This window comes from Anser anser, assembly GCF_964211835.1.
Source record: "Anser anser genome assembly, chromosome: 26".
NCBI classification, from domain to species: domain Eukaryota; kingdom Metazoa; phylum Chordata; class Aves; order Anseriformes; family Anatidae; genus Anser; species Anser anser.
Genome location: NC_139747.1, coordinates 2,740,844 through 2,757,408, shown reverse-complemented (window position 1 = coordinate 2,757,408; position 16,565 = coordinate 2,740,844). Strand labels below are relative to the sequence as shown.

Genomic DNA, 16,565 nt, shown 5'->3' with positions numbered 1-16,565 from the left:
AAGTCCTTTATCCAAATTTAGTTAACCATAAATGTACAGTTAATGGGCTGGCTGGTCTTCAGATACTACATTTGCCAGAATAAGAGTGTGCCTGAGATTATGAAATATGTGTATCTTAATCACAGGGACATTGTAAGCCTGCTCATGAAGAGAAGGCAGGTAATAATAACAGCCCGAGATGATAAAGGACTGTTTTAGTCATTAGAGGAGATGTCAGCTGTGTTATCAGCAGGGCAGGGAGCTCCAGGAATAGGTCATATCTGGAATTATTTATTTGAAGGGTCTGTAACTCAGCAAAATAAGGCAACAAAGCGGCAATCTTGCTTCTGTTCTCAGGCATGCCGTCACAGATACAGAACAGGAGCTTTCCAACCGAAGTCTCCCCTGCCACTTAAAAGCAAGCAATTATTCATCTCGGGACTAACCCTGATACCTTTTATCTGCCCCTTGAGAAAGGTGGGAGATCCACCAACACCCCATGGTGTTGGCCTCAGGGGCTTCCAATGCCCCTCTGATGCCTCTTCCCCAATGCCTTTGGCTGGCATTGGCAGGAAATCTTTATTTTCCTGGTTTCCCTGGTCTATGGGGAGATGGGCTTCATCTGTGCATGACATGGCCAAATCCAGCTGGTGGGGGGGTGAAAATTCACCTCTGAGCTCCCTTGGCGCTGAACCAGAATGGCAGAGGCTCTATTTGATTTACTGTCCGCATTTTCAATTTTATTTTTTTTTTTGCTTCTTCAGGAGATTGCTGATAATGGACTAATTGTATTACTTGTATAAAAGGAACCTCTCAAGCCCCAACACAAGGAGCAGCGTGTCCTAACTGCTGCGCCACACGCAGGCCTAGGTGCTGCAGTGTGGAGCTGAAACGGAGCCAAATGGCCAAAATGGCAACGTGAAAAGGGACTCTCCCCTAACAGGTGGAAACTGAGGCAAATCATCTTCCAGGCCTGACCCTGCAAGCACGCACATGTGTGCTTAATTTTAAGCATGAGTGGTTCCTTCAAGTCTGTGATTTAAAGGATTACTCATGCTTAAAATTAAATACACATGTATGGATACAGGGAACTGGATCTTCAATCGCTCTGCGCCAGAACTGGCCGCTTCTATCTCGGAGGCAACAGCACCTCCTATGCTCATGTAGCTCGTCTTATTGTAAATACCAAAATAATCTTATCAGCAATGTCTAGGGGGTTGTACAGCACCTAGCACAAAGGACACCTGCAATTATTTGGGTCCCCTGCTATACTAGTACAGGAGAAGCTGAGCACTAACCCTGTGCTGATTCCATCCTTGTCATCCACCTGACTTCTGGCATCTTTTTTTTTTTTTTTTAAATTATTTTTTTTAGGATCTGCTCCAGCCAAGGGGCAGAAACTTAGTCTCGCCATGTTTTATTCATCTGCCCTGAAAGAGCTTTACTTTAAAACCCTCCCATTCTGTCACTTCTGTGCTTTTTGTATGAGGTAAGTCATTGAAGTCATTGCATTGGGTCTGCTTTGAGGCTGGGAATAATGATTCCGTGTGAGATTGACAACAACTTTCTTCTACCAGTTAAGATGTGCTAGCAAGGAGGAGAACATTGGTGCTTGGCAGAAAATAGTACTCCTCTCAGCCCCCAATTATTAAAAATGGGTCTCAATTTGAAGCACGAGGGTTTTATGTTCCCTTTTAAACCCTTGCCTGGCTTAAAACTGCATATTCTTTATCTTTATTCATGTCTAAGCTCTTTTTAAAAATCCTCCTACGTGTCTTCAACAATATCTTGGAATAATGAGTCTAATTATGAAATATATTTTCTCTCAAAGCTTTTTAAAAAAAAAAATCAAGAAAAGTTAAAAAGTTACAGCCCAACCCCACAGTACCTCTGCAGCAAGAGCTCCAAACTCTGCTCTGAGCTGGGTGGTGTGTGATCAGCATCGTCCCCTCAGCACCACCTGGGCCTTTACGGGAACCAGGGACAGAAAAACTTGAATAAAATCAGCCAGCTGCATTACCTGTGCTACAGGTGCAAAGCAGTGCGGGTTAACCATTCCTGGAGACGTGTGCTGAGATGACCACGACTTGTGTGGCAGGTGTGTGATCGCAGCAAATTAGCGTATTGTAATTTTCCCAGCTTCTCAACTCAGGCAACGGCGTAGGGTTTATCAGCAGGCACCGTATCACCAGCATGTCTTCCAAATTACAGTGTTCCAGCCTGCCTTATTGAAGCCGAGGAAAGGAGAGCCTGTCCTCCTTGCAGCTTTCTCCATCAGCTAGCCTCTACATCACTGAAAAAATGTACCTAGCTCTGAATTTGTGTTCCTCATCTTTACTGTAGACGTCAACATTTGGGGTGAGGAGAGACTCAGGACCTCCAATATTCCTGGAGGCTTTTCCCCTTTCTGCACTTCTAGGACCACAGACTGCTCTCCCCAAGCAAGGGGGAGAGGATCACATTAGTTTGGGGTAGAGAGGAGGGGACAGGAGAGGACCTGGAGCAGTTCAGAGGGGTCAGCGCTGGGAGCTGGACTCAGGCTGTTTGTTTTTTTCTTGGGAGAAAGTCAGGAGCTGCAACAGTGGATGGTGCTGGCTCCATCGCCCTGGACCACAGGTTGTGATTTCCACCCTGGGGACAGCAAATGCCATTTCTGCCTTTATCTATGGGTGAAATGATGCTGAACAAAACAGCAGCAGCTCAAGCTTAACGTCATCTCTCCCCACCTGACCCAGGCCCTCTGGTAGGGCACACACTTTTTTATTTGTAATGACCCTCTCAATTTCTTTCCAATCTACCTGCGTTGATGCAGTGATTGGAGTGGGTCCCAAAATTCATCTTTTCCCTCTGATTTGATTATAGAGATGAGGAGGGGCTGGAAAACCTCGCATAATCATCCTGTGAAAGGTCTGGAGCTTGAACTGAAGCTCTCAGCCTGCTCCCCCTGCTCCCTCACAGTGGGATGCTGTGAAGCCCAGCGATGCCGGTAGTGCCTAACAAGCAGAAAGCGGCCGTGCTGCAGGCAGCGTTGTGTGGCGAGGGTTTTATGTAACGTGGGAGAATAGGGGAACCCAGTGTCTGAGGAGGGAAAATTGCTTATTCCATAATGACTGTTCCGCTGCCTAGTACAGAGTGGAATAATTAGGGTTTCTTTTCTCTTTAATTAGAAAATGGCAAACATAGATTAATCAATTACAAATGCCTCTTTATACTGCAGTGCACTGCAATTAACATTACTTAAATGTGTTAACAAAGTAGGAGGCCTGTATTTGTAAAGCAACTTCTTACTGCTTTTTCTTTCCCCAGTTTCCCGGCTTGCAACATGTCTGAACCTTTTCCGTTTTCCCTTTCTGCTCTTGCCCCTGTTCCTCCTGCAGAGATTTAAGTCCTAGATGAGATTTTTTAACCATTATATACCGCATAGTGGTAGCGAAACTCCTCTTTCAAAAAAAAAAAAAAAAAAAAAACCTTTTGGCTGGGCTCAGAGGGCTGGAGGAATTAACCCGAGGGAAGAAGCGGAGTCGGCGTATTCACTGGGGTCGCACACTACAATAGCGGAGTAAAAATCCAGGAAATACAATAACTTGATTCATTGCTTGTTTCTCCTGCCGCTGCCAAAAGCGTGATTAAGTCGCAAAGAGTTCGATCAGGGACACTTAGCAACAAAACCCCAGCTCCATTGACATGGTCTATTTTCAGAGTACGTCTAGTGCTTGTGCTCGCCGCGACGGCCTCGTCCTCGGCCGGCGTTTCGTAGCCTCCACCGCCGAGCAAAAGTCGTGGAGGACGGAGCAGGGGAGGGCGACGGGAGGGCTGGGGAGAGGAAGAGGCTCGCGTTCAAGGCACAAATCCCGAAGCAGGAGCAGCAGCTCGGGAGGGAAGGCAGCGGGGTCTGGTGGCCAGCCTCTGCTTGGCCGCTGCCTCGCAAGCGGAGGCCGTGTCCTCCGCCCGGCCGCTCACCTGGGGCTGAGGCTGGGCGAGGGCTGGGAGAAGCGCCCGTGTCTCCATGCATTGCTGCCATCTATTGGGAGGAAGCGGCTCGCTCTCACCCTGATTCCCCCGCCGAGATGTGTTTTGGGACCAGCATGGGATGTCCAGCCCCAGCTGCGGGGAGCGTGTAGGTATTACTGTGCCGCGACCGCCCTGCGTGGGATCTCCAAGCCTCCAGTGCTTTAGGACGTGTCCCTTTTGGCTCACGCTGCTCTGCTTCTATCCATGAACAGTGAGATAGCCCCAAAATACCCTTCTAGGCTCCCAAGTGTTGCCTTGGGCTCAGGCAGCGTGACATTGCTTTGTAACTCTCAGTTTTGTGGCAGAACAGTGGTTTTATGCTGAAATTTGTGCAGTGATCATAGCAAGATCTACAGAAAGCATTCAGAAACAAGGATACTTCGATTTGGATGCTCCGAAAAGTCTGGTCCTTTGCACTGGCTCTGCTATTTTGGGTGAATTTTGGAGGGGGGGGAAGAATGTGGTTAATGGAAAGGACAAACCTGTGGCCTCTGGGGAGGGAGAGCTGCGTGTGGACGTGGTTTACAACTCCAGCAGGCGGCTATCAGGTTTCTGTAGGTGGCTGCCTGCTCCTTTCTTCCCTACTGTAATTTAAAGACACTTAGCACCTTGGATCGGCCCCAAGATGAAATAGGTAGAGCAGGGTACGGTATCGCTCACACGTTCATCACAACATGAAGCTAATGGAAAAACAGGTTTTGCTGTTAGGTCACGTCTTTGTCCGGGTGAAGAATAAAGCACAGCTCGGTGCTTTCCGCCCTGCCTGGTGGGTGAGATGTAGGGCGTCGCTTTGTCTTGCTGTGAGCCCTCCAGCTCGGGTAGGAAGGGGTGTTTATGGTGAACCAAACCCGAGCATCCCCATCTTGCCAAGAGCATCCCCATCCTCTGAGAGGCAGCCCCCAGTCATCCCCCTTAGGCTGGCAACAGGTTGTCCCCTCTCGTACTGCTCTTGGTGATGGCTGGTTGCAAGATGCTGTCGTTTAGGGGGTGATGGGCACCGCATCAAATGAAACAGATGCTCCTTCCCAGCAAAATCTCTCAGGGACTAGCCAAATATAGCAGCAGCGTTCTGCTCTCTTGCAAAGCAGCTCCATTCAAATTCACAGCTGGTGTGTTTCTACCTCCCATGTCGCCACGCAGCCCCTCCGAGCCCCTCTCGCTTCTGCACGGAGGATACGCACTCAGGTTGCTGCCGTGCCAGCATCCAGGGACTGGAGAGCTCAGCTCCAGCCCAAATTTGTTGAAGGGGAGAGGGCAACGTGTAGTGCGGTGTGTCTGCATCGCTTGGCTCCATTAAGAAGCATCGCATAAAGCAGAAATAATTTCTTGGAGAGCTTGTTGTACCCCACCTGTGTTTTGTCCTTTGTTGGCACATTTCCTTAAGACCTGAGATAAAACCGAAGAGGGCTTTTATGTTTTGTTTCAAAAACTTCTAGAACTGATTAGGTGAAAAAGGTTCTGGCTTTAATAAGCTACACACGCACTGCTTGGTGGCCTGCCTGCCAAAATCTGCCCAACCCAAGAGGGAGGACACGTGCAGCCATGTACAGAGACCTTTCATGATGTGAGCACCGTCCAGAGAAGGACCTGGACTCTCCAGACCCCAAAGGCTGGTGGAAAGCAGGATCTTCTGTGCTGTGCTGTGAGCCTGGCCCTTGGGAAGCAGTTGGTTTGCACCTGATGATGAAGCTAAGCATGCACCAGACTACCTGCTGAGCTGGGCCCCCAAGAAAATAACGCGGTTGGATTCCCATAGTTTTTCTCTTTTTTTTTTTTTTTTTTAATGAGCCAATATGTGCTAAGTTTGAGATGAGGCTGATTAGGGTGCTCGCTATCAAGTATGTGGTTTCAATTTGGGATGTTGCTGGCCATCCTCCCGGGAACGATGCTTTGAACTGAAGCAGCGGCATGTGGCTTACCACAGCTCTGCTGACACAAGAGTCGCTGAGCCTTTGAGTGCAGAGGCAGGGCGCAGAGCTGCCTCCCTGCTCCTTTCATGCCGTTATGTTGTGCGGAAGCCGGGACCACAGAAACGCTCTGGGTGGGAGGCTGAAGTGCTGCCTCCCCTCCCAGATATCGGCTGGCTCGGAACAAAAGCGCGTGTGGGAGGGGTTGCATCGTATACGCTCGAGGATGCAAAGGCAAACAGCTTTGTTATAGTGTCACCAAAGATGATTTTGGAATTGATAAGGACGAAGCAGCTGGGGCTTCAAGAGCAATAAGCAGCACTGTCAGGAGGGTGAGGGGGGAAGGAGACCAGAAGTTGGGATGTTGGAGTGATGTTCCTGTGCTGGGAGAAAGAGGGATGCAGTGACGAAATAGGGGAGCAGTGGGGATTTGGGGTTCTGGTCATACCTCTAGGAAGGGATTTTCATCTACAGGTGATCAGTTAAGGGGCAAGATGCCTCAGACCTCATCAAGTTCTGGTTACATCTGTCCGTCAGTTTTTCCCTCTGTAAAATAAGGTCAGATGGTTCCCCTTGAACAAAGTTTGTGGAACTTCACGAATTAAATACACACAACAGTGCCGGGGGGAGAAGAGGTACTGCCCTTTTTATTTCTTGTGTTCGTGTTTTGCACTGTGGGGTTAAAATTAACTCGTCGGTTTGGCTTGTATTTATCCTCTTAGAAATAAAAAGGCAAACTGAATCAGCACGTGAATGTAAGTAGGGTAAAATCAAATTTTATTGCATGTTCAACAGTACCATGTGCTAACCGTATCACGTAGCTTATGTATGTGTATTTCTCAAAAGCTGCTGTCCATCATAGCGTTCATTTGTGTAATAACTTAGTTGGAAGTGAGTTATGCTTGGAGAGATTAACTTTGCAGTGATGAGTGCTTCCAATTTCCTGGAAACATGCTCAGTGCAGTAACTCCTGGTTAGGCCTCTTTCATTTAAAAAAAAAAAAGAAAAAAAGAAAAAAAAAAAAAAAGCTGTTGCAGATAAAATCTCTTGAAGATGCATTTTAAACCTCTGATATATGAGAATGGCTGGATCTGACCAACATAAGCCGGGAAATGACAATTGCTTTTTCTGAGTAAGGGTACAGAGGCACTTTGCTGCAGGCATGTTGAACTAAAAATCTGTATGTTTCTTAAGCAGGAATCATTTACTGAAGAAATAACTTGCAACTAACAAACATAAATAGACTTGCACATAGCTTGAGTTCCAGCTTTGTCTTCTTTGTTTACCAGGAATTTGTCAGACAACTGTCTAGGGCTCTAATATAACCCATAGAGACTTCAGGCAGCTACATAATATATTGCAAGAAAAACTTTATGCAAGGCATCTCTTGCCCAGAAATTCACAGCCTGTTCTCGTGCCTCTTGTTTCTACCCATAACTGCGCTGAAAAACTCACCTTGTTTAACAGATGACAAAACTTTGTGTGTTAAATGCTTTCTGACACTGAATAGGTCGCTCAGAGGACACCTGATGGACCTCTGGCCGTGTGTTGTCCTGTGCTGTCACCCATTTACTTCCCTTAAAAACAGGGAGGGAGTATGGTGAACGTAAGTGTGCGGATTTTGTGTTATTTAATTCTGCTGAGGACACCTGTGCTCAGCCTGTGCCAGGTCCTGCGGTATCCAGAGGTGTTAGGATGGGTTTTGGGGGAGTTTTTTTGGAGCGGGTTGCAGCACCCGCTCCACCCACCCAAAAACGATCAATTTTGCTACGACGAGAAGCCTTCTGCCACGCAGGTAAAGACCCTGCAGATGAATTTGGGAAGGGAGCAGGGTTGCCTGGATGCCAGGGCTGCTGCCGCCTTTGCAGGGAGAAAAGTGCTTAAAAAAAAAAAAAAATGCAGCTCTATTCAGCCTTTTTAATGAGGAAGCTGAGGCTGAGCGGCTGCTGGGGGGATGGGAAGGCAAGCACAAGTCTGGCAAATCCTTTGAACAGTTTGGACCAGCGACTGAAATGTATTTAACTGTTAGATATGAAACTCCAGCCTTCCTCCCCCCCCGCCCCCCCTTTTCAATTAACAGTTGGTCCCCAGGCTAACAGCCTGCTGATTCACTCACAGCGGCCATACAGCTGATGCTTCATAAAGTCTCTGTGTTAATCTAATCCCTAAATAGCACTGGTCTCCATCACAGCCACGGCGGCGATTTCAGTTCCAAATTGTAATTTTATTCTCGTAGCCTCTGAAAAAAAAAAAAAAAAAGTCAATAGGTTCCTGGAGGCGTTGCCTGCCCGTCGGACAGCTCGGATGGAAAAGGGCTATTGTAAACCCAATTTAACATGCCCTTCGGTATGGACAGGGCATGACCCAAAGCCTGCTGAAGTCAGGGAGGCTTTCCGAGAGCTTGGAGTGGGCTTCTGGAGCAAGGCTGTCGCAGGCTATTCTCAGTTTCTGTCTATATATTTAGATGGGATTCTGTGCCTGTATTAGGGCCTTCCACTGCTTCTCATAACCAGAGTAGCTGAGCAACTCTGCATTCTTTGCATCCTTGCCCAAATTTGCACTTTTATTCCCGGAAGCCACGCTGAAGTGCAGAGCTGGTGTGAAGGGAATGAGTTTGCAGATTTTGCTGTGTGAGCTGGCTGCCTGGTGGCATTGTACACTAAAATAACCAAAACTCCAGGCTATTTTTAGAACTAGAGCATTCTCAAAAGCTTCCTGCCTTGATTTTTTTTCCCCCTATTGTTCACTTCTTTGGGCCACACTGTTGCTCCAGTAGCCCCAAAAACATAATTGCCCCAAAGAAGTAAATTTTGGTTTCTGTGACATGGACTCGAGTATGACATTGGTGCACCCACACCTCTAGTTGTCTGTGAAGGGCTGTTAACCAGCTGGTCTTCACCCTGGAGCTTTAGGATGTCTTTGCTACCCTCGATCCAGGCATGGTGAGCATTTCAAAGTGAGACCACAGTTTTCGCCTGTGATTTCTGGAAAAGATTTAAACATTTTTCCCTGATTACTCCACGCTCCTTTTTCTCACGTGGAAGCTATGGGGTAAGCCAGAGGCTTCAGCATAGCTCTGAAATCCCTCAAAATAATACCTGCAAATACCTCTCAGCCAGTGTAAGTTCTCCATAAGGAGAGACAGTCTCAGCTGAGAAATCAGGAGCTTCCTGGTATAAGATTGCTAAAAGCTTTGAAAAGATTTGGTAAACTCTTTGGATTAGCTTCTCGGTAGCTATCCAGGGGTCACCATCGCCTTGTAGACCCCTTGGTAGCTCCCCAGCTAGAGCAACCTGCAACATCAGAGCTTTCAAAGAACTGCCACCAGCTGGAAAGCATGTTACTGTGGTGAAGGACAGGGTGTATTTGGGGGAGAATGGTACTTTCCAGATAAATTGGCCAAAAGGTGGAAGAATGAGGATAAAACCAGTAAAATCTATCCGCTCATTCAGCCCTCCTTTCTGAATAGCACAGGTTGGTTTCCAATTTTCTCAGGCTTTGTCCAGCCGTGTCTTAAATATCACACAAGACCAAGCTTCAAACTACTGGTGTATCATGTCCGGCCAGGTCTTAAATATTTAGGTCTTAGTGAGTGGCTGGATGCTGCCATGGTGCACGCGGGGCCCGCAGACACCCACCCGGGTCCCTTAAGTGGGAAGGCAGCTGGCAGGAAACGGGCCCCTTCCTCAGGGTACGAATAAGTATTTCCTTGAGCACAGGGATTAACAAAGCCTGGTTTCCCACAGATTTGTGTCTTGTGGGCAATTGTTAATTGCAATTGAAGCTTTTCCCACAATTGGGGCATTTGACATCTCCCTTCTCTCCCTTCCCCCTTCTTCCCCCTGGAGCCTCTGGTATCCAGCGTGGGGTGCTCAGATGCTGTAGGATTTGAGTGGAGGGGTTTTTAGGGTTGTCTTCTAACAACTGTCCTTGCTAGCAAGTTATTTTTCACAAAGCTAGGGTGATGGGGAACTCTGAGGCATTTATGCCTCCATCAGACGCAGCTGAAGGTGCCCAGAGAATTAAAATGATCAGAAATGTGCACACGCCCATGCATATGCAGTATGTTTGTGGAAATGTCACCTTGTTAAATCAGGCTAAAATTACCAAGGATGGATTTGAAAATCACGGCAGCCTTCATAAATTCCATTGTTTTTTAATTAAGTTAATGGGTTTGGGATTTTTTTTGGAGGGTTGGTTATTTTTGGGGGGGAGGAGAGGGGGCTTTTTGTTTTACGTAGAGCCCAGTCTTGAAGTTTTGAATGAAAAGCATGCAAGATTAAATTCTGCTAATATTGAAATGAGGATTGTGGGCATTATTATCCTATTCTGGCTCATTTACTACAGGCAGAGCAGGACCCAAATCCTGATTTTTTTGTCGTGTTCTAGCTGAGACATTAGTTGCTTGATACCCACCATCCACTTGTGGATCAGGCTTTATAGTGCCTGTATCAGTTTCCCAACACTTTCAAGGGGATAAAAGAACTCCTTTGTTCTGTTTAGAATTAAAACTCTCAGCTTAGACAGTGGAGTTTCCCAGAAAAATGCCGTTAGGTGTTTGTGATTGACAAAGCTGCTGTTCTGTGCTGGCAGATGTCAACCAGGAATCCCTGGCCAAATCTTTCAATGTGCTGGCTGGAACTAGAGCAAATTCCCTCTTCGTATGAGGCCTTTACGATGCATATTCTTACGGCTGAACACCAGATAAGCGACAATTAGAAAAGACAATCAATTTGTGGCTGCTCTGGTTTTAGTTTCCATCTGATGCAACTGCAATCTGGAAGACGAATCTCAATTTAGGACTACAAAGGGATTGTTCTCTCAGAAGATAACATGCTGCCGTCCAGGCTGTTATCTTCCGTGCAAATTGATTGTCCCATTTAGTGATGTCTCTGCTTTCCCATAGCTGGTTTGGAAGGAGCTGCTGAAAAATTGGGGCCATAGGTGTTGGGATTGTCACTGAGAAAGGACTGTTGACGATCCCTTAAAATCCCTCCTCTTCTCTCTCCACCTTTGCACGCAGCCTAAAATTCACCTGTTTGCCCTGGCATTGAGTTTTGTGGGGGGAGATGGAGATGTTTGAAACTCTGTCCTGGAAAATCCATTGTCCTCTCCCTTGTGAGGAATAATATGAAAAGGGCAAAAGCCTGTTTTAAAAGCACGGGGCTGCGACCTCTCCTGCATCACTGCGTGCCCCGTTAGGAACTGGGTGGAGGTGAAATTTCCCATGGCCTCCTCCCAGCGAGGGGACAGCCTCAGATCAGCTTTTCCATTGTCACCCCCCTTAGTGTCCTTTATCCTTTTCCCTTTCATTCGGTCTGCTCCCAAGATTGTGGTCTCTTTTAAAACACTTATGTCCCCAGACCTCCCTCCGCTATCTGCTTTGCTAGCACCTTCTCCAGTCTCTAATCCTAATAAAGGGGCCAAAACAGGTTCTCTGACTAAGCTAAAAAATCAGGTTCTTCACTGTTCTGCTGCTTACTGCGCTAGCGAGAAAGCTCGGAGCAGCTGTCAGATATTTATGCAAGCCCTTTTCCTCTTCTATTTTAAGTTCGGTTTTGATCAAAAAAGAGGATGGGGGAGAGAAGGGAAAAAAAAAAAAGGAATCAGCTTGGAAGCCACAATACATTATTCAGAGCTCCCTGCTTCTTTTTCCTGCTCGCTGGCAGGAGGTGTGAGCGGCAGGGACAACGCCGCTCGCGCCGTACCTGCCGGAGGAGGTGGCAGGCAAGGGGCTGGAGGTGCTGACTTGCTTCTTGACGCTACCCAGCCCTTCTCGCTGCCCAAACCGTGCTGCCGAGTTCATCTGCGTCTCCCCTGGAGGCCAACCCGCAGTGAACTTCAGCCAGACAATACACGCGACTCCTCGCAGCCCTACTTATTTAGCAACGTGCAGGGTTTAACATCCAAAGCAGCAGATGGGGAGGAGAGCACGCGCCGCGGAGGGCGGCAGGCAGAGCAGGGTTGGGAACAAACTGTTCGAGGCCTGTTGCTGCTTGGATTTAACCTCCTGGCTGAACTGGAAGTAATGCTGCGCTCTGGATGCTGCTGGGGCTTTGCATGGCGAGCGGGACTTGGTAGGCAAAGCAGCCCAGCTCATCTCCATACGGGGTCAGGAGGAAAGAGGAGGATGGTGCTGCCTTGCCCTCCAGTTAGCACAACGAGTATTAAGTGATAAAGATCCCGAGGCCAATGAAGCACAATCATTGTGCTTGAATTCTCGGTTGGTGTGGATATGGGGGATGTCTTTCCTTCTGAGACCATCGCTGAGCTGGTTGTTTCTACCAGGAGCCCTACGAGGAGCAGAACGATCTGTACTGAGGATGTGGAACCTCAGGGAAGATAAGGAAAACTCTCCTGGTCTCCACCTAGGACCAGGACGAGGAGCATCCAGGGGTCTGAGCTTCAACTAGCCCCAGATCCAGGAGGCACAGTGATTCCAAGGGACCTCTGCAGCCCTGAGCTTGCATCGGCTGCAAGTCAGCCTCTGGCACGGGCTCCAGAGCCGTAATCCCCACGGGAGCTTTCCCATTTGCTTCTATATGTTTTGAATTATGCTCTACTCACTCAGCTCCTCTTATTTAACAAGACACTGTGTTATTTAGGGCTTGGCAATTAATAGTTTTTCCATGAGAATAATTTTTCTAGCTTCTGAAAATCATGGGGAAAGAATGATTCCCATGTTAAATGTTCTTGTCAGTAGAGTAACCAGAATGTTTAATATACTAACTTTAGGATCTGTAACTTGTTACGGTAATAAAAAGAAAAAATACAAAATGACACTCTTGCAAAACAAATTCCAGTAACTATTGGCTAGAAAAGTTTCAAGAGACTTTCTCAAGAGTAAAGTGAGAATGCTGCCATGTCATTCCCTTTATTTCTTTCAAAAAAAAAAAAAAAAAGCTGTTGTGCAAATTGAAACCTATATTGCTGGCAGATTCCTGCCTGCCTTATTTCACACCTAGTGCTGAGGACACCCTGAGAGAGGCTGAGCAGGGAATGCTCTTGCCTGCCTGTAAACAGGGGAAAGATCTTCCCAAGGATCCTTCCACAGCACACACGAGAAAAAAAAAAAAAAAAAAAGCAAATTCATGATTCATGAAGGCTCTGGCCATAGATCTTGCAAAGAAATGCTTGGCAGCTTTAGAGAATAGCTGGGTTTATTTTAACCTTTAAGAATGACACCAATTTCACAGCTGTTAATGCTATGTGGCTCCTACGCTTTCCAATGCAAATTGCACATGAAGGGCTAATGCATTTTGATGAAGGGGGGGGGGGGGAGGCAGAATCTCCATATTAATGCGCCGATATCTTTGTTCTGAAGTGTTTAATTTTATGCTTTAATGAGAGATCCTCTTTCTGGTTAAGGCAAGCCTTTGCAAGAAGCTATTTGGATATTTGCTGGTGTCATCAGGCTCTGGAGCAGGGGGAGGGAAATACTTGCTGCGAGGCTGGGGGGTTGTCTCCGTGGCAGGCTGGGAGTCCCATGGAGATGGGGGCATCCCCGAATTAAGGTCTTGCCCAGAGCCCCTCGCTATCAAAATTGGGATTAACACTTGCTGTGGTCAAAAGAACTTTGGGTTTTGGCTCACCCTCCTGCAGAGCTGCTGGCTGCGGGGGGAAGTAGATGTGACGGGTGTCCGACCACTCTAAAATTTGGGGGTTTCCCCCTCCCTTCCACTGTGCCAGCATCTCTGAGCTCTGGTTGCTCTCACTTGAGGTGAACGGCTCTGCTGCTGTGTGCAAAACCTGGCTCTCCGTCTCCATTTGCATCCTCCAAACCCCATTACTCATCTGCATGAGGTGGGGTAACCTGCCAAAGCGTATCGCCACGTGTAAATGCAACTTCCTCGCCTCCGTGGGCCACGTCCCACTTCTGTAACTCCTCTTGGGTAGCTTTAGGGCTTGGACCGGGACTAGCACATCTACCTGCTGGCTGGGAGGATTAAAATAACCCTGGCTCTGTGTTCCAGGTACAAATCCAGTCCAAGCCGGTGATAATCGGTGGTTGGTTAGAGCGGAGTAAAGCTGTCAGCCTGCCACAGCAAAGCCTTCAAAGGGCTGGTTTTACCTTCCACAGAGGGGTTTTTTTTTCACTGAGAAGACCGGGGCAAGGCACCACAAATTGGGTGCTGAAAGTTCTTTATGTCTCCGTTACGTGATGCACATTTGGGCTTAATCAAAATCCCATTGAAGCAGGCAGTCAGGCTTTAGAGCATGGGATTACAAGTAATGCCGGGTTATTATTAATAATCGCTTTTCGTCATGCGTTGCATTTACAAGATATGGAACAAGCCTAGCAGAAATACACTAAAGCACTTAATGCTTTTATTTAAAAAAAAAAAAATCAAATTGTGCAAAGTGAATAAATCATGTAGTGCAGTAACATGAGAAGACCTTTAACTTGGTCTCATTTAAGTCTGCAATTAACTCGAACGCAGCAGAAGACAATAGCTGCAGCTTTGTGTTGGGCATTAAACAATCGCACCTTAAACAAACAGCGGTCACGACACAATTAAGCCTATCCTGACTTTTTGCATATAAACCAGAGGTATTAAATCCTTTTGTTTAATAGGAAAATTTTGAGCAGTTTTTTTTTTTTTTTGTTCTTCTCATTGCCAGGTTTGTGGAGCGAAGGCCAAAGCCTGGAGACGGCTCCAAGTGGCTTTGTTGGGGCAGACACCCAGGTAACTCAAATTGGATCCTGCCTCTTGGAACAAGTTCTGACATCACTTACCCCGGTGCAGCCGGGGTTATTCATTTGGGCTAAGCAAATTAAAAGGTTCTGCTTAGCCTCTCCCTTGCTTTGCTTTTATACTGTCAGTGTAATTGAAGCTACTCCTGGTTTATAACCCCACGCCGGGGAATATCGCATCCAGACAGCGTGTGGTGACGCATCGGAATAATGGCGAATATTGAATTCGGCGGTTATACTAATGTGCACCTGCTGAGGAGCTGGTCCAGCGGGATGTGCACGGGCGGCTGGCGAGCCGTCAAGGCCTCGAGACGGCACGGGTTTCGTCCTCATAACGCACCCAGCATACCCCATGCGGTTCGGCGCTCTGCCCCGTGCCGGCCGCGGTCTCGTCTCCGCACGATGCCGCTTCGATCCGCGGCTCCCTGCATCCAGCCCTTGTGCTCCTCGGCCGAGCCAGCTGCAGCGAGCCGCGAGGAAAGGGTGGGGTGGCTGCGTACGTGTGTGCCAAAGTGTCGGCAATCCTTTGCTGGGGAGGAGCAGACGTGCGGGGACGACGCGGCGGAGCGTGGCTAACACCCGAGGTGACGCCGTCGCTCACGTCCCTCCGGAGCTCAGCGGATGGAGGGGGTCCCGTGCCGGGGACGGGGGGGGGACAGGGGTTGAGTTACACAATGGCAAAGGGGGGGCCCTGCCCTGCCAGCAGCTTCCAGGCAGGGAGCAGCTGAGCGCGGAGAGGGAGGGTTATTGACTTTGGGTTCCCCTCCTTTATTTCCCTGCTTCACTTCCTCCTCTCTCCCCCCTCTGTTTCTTCTCGAGGTTGGGCAAAAATCTTAACACTTTGGGAATAGACTCTCAGAGGGACAATGGTGTGTGCTGTTCAGTTTAATGGGATCCTTTGAATGGAAACAGCGAGAAGGGGCTGGTTCACTCAGGGCTAATAGTGCCTTTTTTTCTTTTAGTCTTTTTTTTTTTTTTTCCTTTACGTGTATCAGCCGGAAAACAAAGGTTTGGGACATAAACCCTTCTATTTCAGGGCAGCATTTAACCTGACAAGGAGGCTAAGGAGAAAATCCCTCCAGCAGGTTATGCTGAGCCTTTAGCAACGAATAGTAGGACCTGCTTTTGTTTTTTTTAATTTGTGGGATTTTTTTCTCTCCTGGTGAGGTCCAGGCCAGCTATTAACTGAGAACTGGAGGAATGAAGATTTTTAGGGGACATCTTATTCCATAGTGGGTATTCTTCTTGAGTCCCTAGACCTTCTAGCAAGAGTCCTGGAGATGTGACCCTGGAGAAAGAAAACCACCAATATTTGAGCAGTTTTAGGACTCCTGGGCTGGTTGTTTCTTCTTCCCTTAAAAGCCTGAGTGCAAGAGAGAAGCCAAGCCCCTCTGTCATCACATGGTGAGAGCAGAATGGGAGTTACAGGGGGATTTTGCTGTACTTGTTGCCTTCAGTATACAAAATAGCTAATGCAAATACACTCCGGTACAAAAGGACACAAATACCTCGCCTGTAAATGTGCTGGTACAAGTCCGCCGCCAAATTTGACAGCAGCTCCGTGTGGGTTCTTTGCTCCCAAATTCATTTTCCAAATTTCTTAAAGCAGTAATAAAGGTGCTGCCTTCCCGGGGGCTTTGTGGAGACTTGATAACGCTTTTTCTGATACTGTAATGTTTGCACGTGTCCTGAGCCAGTGTATCACACCGTACGGTAGTGCCTGTTCCCATTACCAACCTGAGCCTCATCTTACAGTTAATCTTCTTTTATTGCTGTTCACAATCAGAACTGGTTGCTTTGAAAACCTGCAGCAGGTACAAACACTCCAACTACCATACATGGCCCTAATAGAGTCAATCAGCCCTGGATTAATGCTAGGAGAAAGAATAGAAAATGTGCTGGAAGGATTTTGGTATCTATAGGAACTACTTGCTACCTTCTAATTTTTCCTTGCACTTGGACTCAGATCAGGA

The 16,565-nt window shown here is 47.6% G+C and overlaps 2 long non-coding RNA genes across 2 annotated transcripts in view; both read left to right on the top strand.

Annotated features, from left to right (window-relative positions):
• The window catches only part of LOC310886737, a 170,498-nt gene extending 155,377 nt beyond the window's left edge, over positions 1 to 15,121 (top strand). The window contains exon 6 of the long non-coding RNA XR_014575442.1: positions 14,520 to 15,121. This is a non-coding gene — a long non-coding RNA (uncharacterized lncRNA). The remainder of the gene's footprint in view (positions 1 to 14,519) is intronic.
• On the top strand, positions 905 to 13,132 carry LOC310886739. The gene is made up of 3 exons (XR_014575460.1): positions 905 to 1,157; positions 1,354 to 1,468; positions 12,186 to 13,132. It is a non-coding gene; the product is annotated as an uncharacterized lncRNA (long non-coding RNA).
• Positions 15,122 to 16,565: the final 1,444 nt, after the last annotated feature.